This window comes from Canis lupus, unplaced genomic scaffold (genome assembly GCF_011100685.1).
Source record: "Canis lupus familiaris isolate Mischka breed German Shepherd unplaced genomic scaffold, alternate assembly UU_Cfam_GSD_1.0 chrUn_S2108H2307, whole genome shotgun sequence".
Taxonomy (NCBI): Eukaryota; Metazoa; Chordata; class Mammalia; order Carnivora; family Canidae; genus Canis; species Canis lupus.
Genome location: NW_023330989.1, coordinates 12,660 through 21,391, shown reverse-complemented (window position 1 = coordinate 21,391; position 8,732 = coordinate 12,660). Strand labels below are relative to the sequence as shown.

The 8,732-nt window shown below is 37.7% G+C and overlaps 1 pseudogene; it reads left to right on the top strand.

Annotated features, from left to right (window-relative positions):
- The first annotated feature begins 4,950 nt into the window (after positions 1 to 4,950).
- Positions 4,951 to 5,616, top strand: LOC119878930 (annotated as a pseudogene).
- The last annotated feature ends 3,116 nt before the right edge of the window (positions 5,617 to 8,732 follow it).

Here is an 8,732-nt window from a genome sequence, read left to right as displayed (position 1 = left end):
ATGTTCTTGTATTTAAAGCCACCTTGAATGAGTTTGAAGTTGCAGATTTAATAAAAAAGATTATTTCTGTTTATAGTTTCTAATGGGCTTTTCCTTTTAAGAATCCCTAACCCCTCCGCAGCTACCTCCATCCCTTTGGCTATCATTTTAATCATTAACCTATGCAATCTTTCACATCCTTTTGTTGTTACTGTTCAGTACACTATTTATTGTGCCACACTTTCCCCCTTCTGCGTTTCATGACAAATTAGTAATGGCTCTTTTTATGTACAAATGGGGCTGTCTGGAAGGGCTCGCTGTTTGGTGGTGTGAATAGAAGATAGAGCTCAGATAACAGGAAAATAAGTATGGAATGCAAATGTATTCTGTGCGCTGTTGGGACATGCTCTATAGATATCGACGTTCAGCAACATCACATCCTGTCTATTCCAGTTAACACATCTATTTGTGGCTGTCATAACCTAAAAACTTAGGAATGCTTCCGTGCAGAGACTTTAACCAATAGATTTGCATGTGTTCATCTAGTTACCAAGTCCACTCATTTTTTTTGAAGATTTTACTTATCATGAGGAGACCACAGAGGAGAGAGAGACAGAGACAGAGACTCAGGGAGAGGAGAGAAGCATGCTCCACGCAGGGAGCCTGACGTGGGACTCGATCCCAGGTCCCCCGGATCACACCCCAGGCGGAAGGCGGCACTAAACCGCTGAGCCACCCGGGGCTGACACCCAAGTCCACTTGTATCTGGTCTCCAAAACCTAAGTACATATTATATTTCAGCATCTTCCGTATGAATCATACATGGCATCTTCATTCTAGAATGTTATGGGGCATTTCTCTCTTTCTAGGGTAGTAAAGGTAATATATTTATAGTTTAACACCTAGTTATGGTACTTCTTAATTTTTTTTTCAGTCATTATCCATTTTGTCCTCAATCTTGTGACAAACAGCTATTTTTCTAATTCATACTTAACAAGTAAAACGAAAATGCAACTTGGCAAAACTCACACGCTGGTAATGCGCAGAGTTGTTTCTCATTTAAAATCTAAAAATTCCTTCTTTCCAGACTACACTCCCTATCTTACAAAATGTCCTCCAGCCACTGGAGGGTTCTAAGCACCCACCCTAGCTGTGTGAAAACAAGCTTACTGATCAGGGCTCAGAAGAGAGGAGTAGGAGTTATTTTCACTTGAATTCCAGAAGGAAATGAAGGAGGCCTGAGTCAGTCCTGTTGGCCAAGAGCCTGGATTTCTTAGGCCCTCTGTGGAGGATGCAGTTTTCTAGAACTCACTATATTCATTGGCTTCTTTAGCTAAGTTGCTGGTTCTTATTTCCTGCCACCTGGTGATTACTTAGTGGTTTTCTTCCTTTAACTGTAGTTATTTGGCCCTGACCTGTGTGACTGTTTCTTCTGTGAATGGTTCGTGTTGGTGACATATTGCTTTCCTCTGAGATTACGACTGCCACAACTCTTGCTTTAGAGAATATATATTTCTTATATTTATATCCTATATGAATTTATTTATAATAACTAAATATAAATATATGTTTAAATATATTTTTCTTCAACACACAGTTATGGAAACACTTATGTGCAATATTTTGTGCTATATCTTGGACATAAAAAATTGAATATAACAAAGTCTACTCCTCTTGAAGTTTCAAGTATAGCTTACTACAAAAGATATGCTTGTCTATTGAATGATTTGGAAATAAATATATGTAGAAAGTAAAAGAAGTACACATCCCCCGTGATACCACCACCCATAGATAACCACTGTTAATATTTTGGTATGTAGGCTTTCAACAATATTCTAGTATCACCAAAAAGAAGATTATATTATGCATTCCTTTTCTAATTTATAATTGCTCTTGTCACTTATTGGTGATTAGGGAGCATCTTTTCATTTGATAATCTGCTACATCATGGGTATGATGACAATAGATTTCCTTTGTAGAGATATCCCATAGTTTGTTTAGCCAATCCCCAATTTTTAGCTGGTTAGGTTGTTTTCAAAAGTTTGCTGCTATCAACTTTTATGCGACAAGCATTTCCTTAATTATCTTCTCATGTAGCCATGTTATTTACCTAGACCACATACCCTTAAAGTTTAAATAGAGAATCAAACTTATATACATTTTAAGGCTTTGGCTCTCTCTCTCTTTCTCTTTCATATAAATAAAATCTCAAAACAAAAAAAAAGGAGAGACATACACAAAAAGGAGATCATTCAACTTCTGTGGATTCTAATGTTGATTTAAATGAGTACTGTTTGGACATTCTTGACCTTCATTGATTTACATTGTATATAAATGAAATCTAGTAGTATTGATATGAACTAGTCGTGATAATAACCAGAGCGAAAAACTAACTGAGCTCCAAACAAGTTTTTCTCCATCTCTTCATCCTTTCCTCTTGCTAAGGAAGTCTAGGGAGGAGAACACTTCTTTCTTTCTTACTACCAGTCTGCCTAAATCCTATTCTGAACCTCTTTCCTAGCAATCTTTTTGTAGAAAATTATGGTGCTGAAGGGCAGCAGAAGGGAAGAAGAAAGGGAAACATATGCGAATGTAGGAGAGCAGTTGTGACTGTGTCTGGCCTTCCAACTGTTCCTTACTCTCACATACATGGCAGGACATAATTATTGCTGCATGTTTTCCCATTAAGTCCAGAGTGCCTTGGAATCTCATTCAACAGAATGATACCAGAAGATATCATCAGTCAACAGAAGTTGGCAGGAAAATGAATCATACATGGCATTCTCATTCTAGAATGTACATGGGGCATTTATCTCTTTCTGGGGTAAATTAGATATATGATAATTTGCATTTATAACATACATCTTCCATGTTTGGGGGTAATTGTTTATTCTTTAAAAGTTCTCTCTCCTGGTAAGCAAATCCTCACAGTAGGATTTTTTGAGGTCAATTTCCTAGAACATTTAAAAAACTATTTATTTACTTCAGATGAGAGAGAGAGATATGAACAGGAAGGGGGTGCAGAGGGAGAAGGTAGAGGGAGAGCAAGCAGGCTCCCTGCTCAGCAGAGATCCAATGTAGGGCTCCATCTCAGGACCCTAGGATCATGACCAGAGCTGAAGGCAGACTCTTACTGGACTGAGCCACCCAGGTGTTCCCTTTCCTAGTACATTAATGTGTATTGTTTGAGTTACACATGACTATTTTTTTAATATTACATGACATGAGGTGGAGTTCTTTTTTGTGTTTAAGGCTAAAAAAATCATTGTTTGGCGCCAGACAATAAACACTTTGCAAAGAAATGGGTTAGAATTTGTATTCTTAAACTGAGTTTCAACAAAACTATCGAATATTCAGTATTTATTTTTAGTAAGGATCTAGGCTCAGTCAATACTGTTATATATACACATTTTTTTTTGCCTTTGCATACTACTTTATTTTTTTTTAATTTTTATTTATTTATGATAGTCACAGAGAGAGAGAGAGAGAGAGGCAGAGACACAGGCAGAGGGAGAAGCAGGCTCCATGCACCAGGAGCCCGACGTGGGGGATTTGATACCGGGTCTCCAAGATTGCTACCTGGGCCAAAGGCAGGTGCTAAACCGCTGCGCCACCCAGGGATCCCAATGCATACTACTTTATAGTCTACAAAGTGCTCTCATGCTTGTTTTCTCATTGGTTCCCTGAAATAATGTGTGATAGGCAAGAAGTACCATTTATTGCTAGGGAAAATTCCAAAATAGTAAATTGTATTTCAAAATAGGTTTAAAATAACTCTTGGAGAGGCGGAGCCCAAGCCTAGATGCTTTTTTAATCTAGCTTTTATTTAATTTAAAAACAATTCACATTGTATGTGAACTATTCTTAGATAAAAAAGAACTACTATTTTCCTATGGTCAATATTTATAAGATACAGAAAGTTATGCAGAGAAAATTTCCCTCTGACATTTGTCCTCCACCCACCCATTTTTCTTTTGGGGCAATATCATTAGGTTAGTATAGTTAGTTGGCTGTCTATGCCGCGATATTCTATGCATATACTAGTGAATAGAGTCTCCTCTACCATTTTTTTATGCTGACGCTAATATACTATACATTTTATTCTGTACCCTTACTTGGTTTCACCCTATTAACTCTGCACATAAATCATTCCAGATCTATGCATAAAGAATTAATCTTCAATTTTTATTTGAAACAACTAAGTAGTGCATTGATTGAGTGATTCACTATTGATCAAACCAGGCCCTTACCAGTGAGGATTTAATAGTTTAAAATCTTTCATCATGGTAAAAATGTTTACAATATATACAAACATACATGGCCCAACAGACTGCATGAAAAGTTGTTCAAACATCATTCATCTGGGAAATGCAAATCAAAACCATAATGAAAAAAAAAACCATAATGAGATATCACCTTACATGTATCAGAATGGCTAAAATTAAAAAGACAAGAAAACAAGTGTTGATAAGGATGTGGATAAAAGGAACACTTGTATACTGTTGGTGGGAATATAAAGTGGGACAGCCACTGTGGAAATAGTACAGAGGCTTCCTCAAAAATTAAGATGGAAATATGATACGATCCAATAATTCCACTGTTAGATATTTACCCCAAAGGAAATGTAAACACTAATTTGAAAAGTATATATGCATCGCTATGTTTCCTGCAGCATTATTTACAATAGTCAAGATATGGAAGCAACCTAAGTGTCCATCAATAGGACACTTATCAAAAGATAAGAAAGAAGGACGATATCACACACACACCACACACACACAGACACACACACAGAGGAATATTATGCAGCCATAAAAAGGATAAGATCATGCCTTCAGAGACAAGAAGGATGGACCTAGCAGGTATTATGCTGAGTGAAATAAGGTTAGACTGATAAAGACAAATACCATGGTTTCACTCACACGTGGAATCCAAAAGAAAACTACAAAAAAGAATATAAACAAACAAAAAATGCAGAATCGGGACGATAAAGACAAAGAACAACTGATGGTTGACAGAGAGGCGGTGGGAGCGAGGTGCAGGGAGTGGGAGATACAGGTTTTGCAGTTAGGTAATGAATAAGTCAGAGGAATAAAAGGCACAGCATAAGGAATCTAGTCCATGATACTGCAATAGCCTTGTGTGGCAACCTGTCGGCCAAGTCCTCCACGCTCTTCTTCGGGAAAGCCTTCATCGTTGTCAGCCATCCCCATCTGGCCTGTATTGGCAAATTTGGCTATTGGATCTCATTCAGTCGGCCATGCTCTACAGTGTGATGACCCTCGTAAGCACTTACCTGGTGGCTTTCGCATACAAAAACGTGAAATTTGTTCTCAAACACAAAGTAGCACAGAAGAGGGAGGATGCTGTTTCCAAAGAAGTGACTCGAAAACTCTTGAAGCTGATAACAGAAAGATGTCTCGAAAGGAAAAAGATGAAAGAATTTTGTTCGGAAGAGAATGAAGTTGCTGATTATGAAGCTACACATTTTCCATCTTCTATTCCCCTGTCACCCAATTCTGGTCTTGGTCATGTTGCTTCTTCTTTACTATTGAAGAACTTCAACCCAACGGTGAATATATTTTGTCAATAAGTGCTCATCAGGCCTCATCCCTTCTGTCTACTGGCTCCAAGTAGACTGTACCGGCTTTGGCCCCTGGCTTTTGTATATCTAGGGTGGCCTGTGGTATATGGAAAAGTAACAGGGTGGTCAGAATGAGAGACACACAAGATGTTTTTATAGTCTGCAGTTGGCAGGGTTTGAAAAACCCAACCAAATTTAATTCAGTATTTGTCTATTGGCTCTTTTTTGACAGATTGTGTGAAATTAAAGAATTGAAAGGAAAAAAAAATAGCTGTACTTGTGGTGAACATAGCATAAAAATGACATTTTTTAATCACTATGTTGTACACTTGAAACTAATGTGACAATGTCTGTCAGCTATACTCGGGTTTTTAAAATGCTACAATATAAAGGCCTTGAACACAAGTCATTTCAAGATGTGGGGAGTAGATGACTTAAGGATGTAGGAGCAAAGCTTTTGGGTGAGGGGATGTATTACCTTTGTAATTTGATAGATATTGCCAAATTGTTTTCTCCTAAGAAATTGGATCAATTTTCACTCCTGCCCAGCAACTTATGAAAGGGTCTATTTCACACAGTCTTGCAATAATGCTTTTATTACACTTTTTGAAGCTTGCCAGTTTGAGAGATGAAAAGTATTTATTGGTAGTTTAATTTTTAATTGTCATATTATGAGTACATGTGGAGCATTATGTCAAATATAGAAGAACTATTTGTCTTTCTTCTGTAAACTATCTTTTCATGTCCCTTTTCATTGGGGTGATAGGTCTTTTTAAAATTTATTAACAGTAGTTTTCATATATTAGAGAAATCCATTCTTTGTGTGATGCACATGACTTTTGGATCTAAATTTCATGTTCCTATCATTATACTAGAATAATAAAAATCATTTTTAATGATAGTATCTCCAGAACTTGCAAGTCTTTCACATTATTTATCTATTTGCATGTAATGATACTCCTTTTGTTTCTTTCCTGTAAGATTATTTCATCTCTGTAATTAATTTACAGTGTTGATGAATTTCAACTTTCAATTTTCCATATTTCTGAGCATCTTTAGAGAACCTTCTGGGATTCTAATCTTACCTCTGAGTACTCCTTCTTAGCAAAAGGCATGTTTCTTTTCTGAATTTTTTTACCCAAATATCTGGAAACAAATTAACTTCTAGACTTCTAAATTTTAGAATTTCACAGTGGCATAGATCTTTCTTTTGAATCTAAGCTATTTGGGCACCTGGATTTTTCTGGGGGTGTGTGACAGCAAGTTGTATTTCTTGAGCTTATTCCTCCACATGACAATGTCCTAACCCATGGAAATTGTCCTGCTCTAAATTTAGCTCTCCAGCATGGTGTACCTCTCCCTATTTGCTGACCCCCTGGGTCTGTCCCAGAAAGAAACTATTGCACCACTTTTTCCCATGCCTTCCTGTCTACAGATGACTTTTAGTGGATTATGGTTAGCCAAATTCAAATCCTGAAAATATAAAGAACAGATTGTAACTGACAAACTCTTTGTTTTCAAGTTATTTATGTGGCTTTTCAGCAATGACACAAAGTCCTCTTTGTCTCCGAAAAACAGAAAGAACTTCTTAACTCACCAAGTATTTAAATCTACTCAATATGATGGGTAGGCTAATGCATGAATCCTGGCCTGGCACAAAGGAAGTGCTGTGAAAAACCCATTCTCAAGCCATTTATGCTGCTCAGTTTGCCACCATGAAGGGTACTTAGGTAAAAGATTGAGAGGGATTAAAGAATGCTTAAAGGGGGATCCCTGGGTGGCGCAGCGGTTTGGCGCCTGCCTTTGGACCAGGGCGCGATCCTGGAGACCCGGGATCGAATCCCACGTCGGGCTCCCGGTGCATGGAGCCTGCTTCTCCCTCTGCCTGTGTCTCTGCCTCTCTCTCTCTCTCTGTGTGACTATCATAAATTAAAAAAAAGAATGCTTAAAGATTTACAGTGGGAATAATTCAAGTAGTTGGAAAATTAAATCTATAAGTAAAAGCATAAGGACCTGTGGTTTTCTAGCCTACAAAAGAGAAGTCTCCAGAGTCCTTTAATAATGTGTTTCTGGGTCATAAAATAAACATGGAAAGAATGATGCTTACATAGTCATCTGGGGACAAGGGAAAATGAACACATGAATGAGGAGGAAGAGTATAGGTTAGAAACCAGATAACACTTTGAATATGCTCTTCATTTAAAAAATACGGACGTGTTCTTTTCTCTACATATATTATACTTTAAGAAAAAGTTAAAAAATGAAACGACTGATTTTTATCTGGGTGGGATGCCTTTATAGATCAAAGAGTAGATGGTTTCATAAAGCTTAGTGATAATGAGTATGGCCTCTGCCATTGGATTTCTTGGATTAAATTCTAGCTCTACTTTCTCCTGTTTGGATGACCTTGGGCAAATCTCCTCTCATTTCTCTTAGGCTCATCCCTACCTTCTTTTTTTTTAAGATTTTATTCATCTATTTATGAGAGAGAGACACACACACACACACAGAGAGAGAGAGGCAGAGACATAGGCAAAGGGAGAACCAGGTTCCCTGCTGGGAGCCCCATCTAGGACTCAATCCCAGGACCCCAGGATCATGAACTGAGCCAAAGGCAGATGCCCAACCACTGAACCACCCAGTCACCCCTCATTCCTCACTTTTAAATTAGGTATAATGATAGTGTTGTTATGAGGATTATATGAGATGATGTACATGACCTAGTTAAGATTTGGTTTTGTTTTAAAAAGCAGAACATCCAAATATTAGTAATCTAAAAAAGAGACAAATTACTTTTGTCTCACGAATAATTCTCACTAGGTGCCTAGGGCTCTGACCTGGTGCTCCTGGTATGCAGGTACTGGTTTGTGTGGTTGCTGTACTTCCATATCTAAGTATCTGTCTATCCTAGCCATGTCATTGTCTGCATTCTTGCATTAAGAAGGATAAGGAAAGGCTTTTTTGAGAACACTTCCACTTCCAGGCCATTGGTCAGAATTTAGTTGCATAGTGACACCTAGCCAAGGAAGATTAGGGCACACAGTCTCTTTCCAAGTAGCTATGTACTTAGCCACAAATCATGGGTTCTCTTAATATCAATAAAGGTGAATATAGTTATTGAGGGAGCACATATATTTAGAAATAGCAGCTTCTGCTACAGAGTACAAAA